Source organism: Lagopus muta, chromosome 4, assembly GCF_023343835.1.
Source record: "Lagopus muta isolate bLagMut1 chromosome 4, bLagMut1 primary, whole genome shotgun sequence".
Lineage (NCBI taxonomy): Eukaryota > Metazoa > Chordata > Aves > Galliformes > Phasianidae > Lagopus > Lagopus muta.
Genome location: NC_064436.1, coordinates 32980350 through 32983115, shown reverse-complemented (window position 1 = coordinate 32983115; position 2766 = coordinate 32980350).

Below are 2766 nucleotides of genomic sequence, written 5' to 3'. Positions count from 1 at the left end.
ATTTTCCTCTTCTAGTTTTAAATAGCTGTTTGTTGATATTTCTGTTTTTCTTGGATAACTGAACAGAATAATCCGTGAAACACAGTGGCAGCACCTTTAAAACTTAGAACAGAAAATACACACACAAGCACACATACGTGTATTTGCAGGTTATAATAAATTGCTTAGTGGTAGGAGAAGTCTTTCCTTAGATTTCTGTGGGTGTTCTTTTAACAGTATTGACTGTTGAACTATTATGAAAAGAGATTACTATTATGAATAAAATATTGCATCTCCTTCCCTAAAATTGTGGTCTGAACATGGGTTCTGTTCTCAGGGTTCTCACCTTCCATTCTGCTGGCTGGAGAGGGGCAAGAGCCAGGCAGTGCAGTACCGACTCTTCAACAGCAAGACCTGTGACATCCCAGAGAGAAGGAGGACAGACAATTTGATCCTCTCAGATGTCAGGTATGAGAAGAATAACCTCCCTTGTCAGACCACCTAGTTTTTAGCTTGGATTTATTCATCATCCACATCCTTCAAACACTACTAGCAGCACAGCGTAGTGGACAGCTGGGTGGAAACAAGTGGCGGGGACTTCTCTGTGAACTGTATGATCCCTCAGTTGCTTCAGGCTAAAGGCATACCAATACAGCACAGAAATAAAGTTACCATCTTTATAGTTAACATCTATCTTTATTAAAAGTATTTACTAAAAATCTATGGCCTTCTAACCCACTTTGAAAGGGGTTTCATTTGACTATCAAGCCCTGTAAATTGCATGGGTTTTTATTTAACCACGGCTCCTGTCTTTAATTCCCAATGCACCTGATATTCAGCTCACAAGTAAGGCTTATCTCACCAGTCCTAACAAGCTGATATTTTCTTATTGCCCATCAGGAACTGCAGTGTCAGCATATCTCACATAGCTCCTCAGCCTGTATCTCTAGCCACCCCAACCTGGCTGAAACTGCTGCTTAGTACATGGACCAGCCACACCTTCACCGAATGGCAGTGGGAAGCTAAGCAGCCAAGCAGCCCCATTGAGAGTGTTTTCCCAGGAGAGGGGATACATGAATCTCCAAGGCCTGCTCCAAAGTATTTTGAATACCTAAAACAAAATAATCACTGGTGTAAGGGATTGAAACCATAGACCTGCCCTCCAGGCATATAGCCTGACATCTGCTTTATAGAGCTGCGCTAGGACTTGAGTAAAGAGCTCCATGCAAAGGGTAAGAGCCTGAATTTCGGTGGCTCAGTGCCAAAGCACTGCTGAGATATAAACTCCTGTTGCTAAGCTTCGAGGGCTTTGAGAAGAGCATTGCAACTCATGGTTAGTGGCTGCCAGTGGCACAGGCATTCAGCTGACTCCTGAAGATCTGTCATCAATTGCACTGTTGCTTCTGGCTGTGAAGGAGCAGACTGAAAGGGCTGAGAGGAGAGCTACTGCCCCAACGTGCCAAAATCAGGGGTTCTAAGGAGGAAGATGGATAGATTAATCTAGATGCTTCATGTACTAGATGAGAGGTTCTCAGTTCATGAGTAAAAAGAGGAACTAGGCACAACTAACCTCTTTTTCTGAAAGGAAAAATAACCCTGTTGGCTATATTCACCCCTCTAAAACCCAGTTCAAGCCTATGAATTATAACAGCACAAAGGTATCTTTGCACGCTAATGAATAAAGGATTTATAATACTGGACAGAGTTCAGGATGTACAAGCTTTGGAATGTGGCACAGCCAAATTTAAAACAGGTTTGTGTGCTTAGATGTAGACAGACAGGAATTCTTCTGCTGCTAGTTCTAGCTTGCTGGACCCTTGCCAGCCCCTGCCCAGACAGGGTGGAGATGTGCCCATGACAGGAGTTCCTGAATTAGTGTCAGAGAGAGGATTTGTGGCACCAGACGCAGCACTTGTAAGTGGCTCTGAAATTGAAACTGGCCATGTCAAGGTAGTTTCCAGCTCAGGCAGAGGAAGGATGCAACACTGTGCATGCCTTATCTAAGCAAGGTGTGGGTCCATCTCTATGTCAGTATAGACAGGGAGAGGATTAAAAAAGAAAAGGGAGAAAGAGACGTTACCTGCAGTTTATTTCTGGTGATGGCCCTGCTGAGCAACCTGAAAATCTGCACCTGAGGGGTTACAGAGTAAAGCCAGAAGGAGCTTGGAAGTGGGATGCTTGTGCTTTTGTAAAGAATAGTGGAATTAAGTTTCTTTCCTTCTTGTCTCCTTTTTCTCCATGCTATGATTTTTTTTAAACCCTAGCATTTTCACCATTCTTTCTCATCTTTCAGAATGTTTTCTTTTTTTCTTGCTTTATTTGTTTCTTCTAATAAATCATTAGGGGAAAAAAATGTTTGGTTTTTTTTTTTTTTTTTTTTTTTTTTCCTTTGTAACTTGGAAAAGACATATTTGAAAGGGGAACATAACTGTTTAGCCTTACATGATACTTGAGCTAAGCGTGTCTTTAATCTCAGTTATTAAAGCAGTACAAACTGTAAAGGCACTGTCCTTCAATTAATAATTAAGAAGGTAGTTTACAAGCACCTATCTTGCTCTGTGTTCATTTCTGAAGGTTATTAATAATTAGATGAATAACAGATATCTTGCTATCTCTTCCCATTTGTCTAAGCTCTTAAAAATTATACAGATTTTATGTCTAGCTCTACGTATTGCAGTTTATCTCATGTCTTTATGCTTAATCTAACAACTGACTTGGATTAGAATGAAACATTTCAATTATCCTTAAGCACAGCTGTTATTTAGAGATATAGATGGGGATGTACCT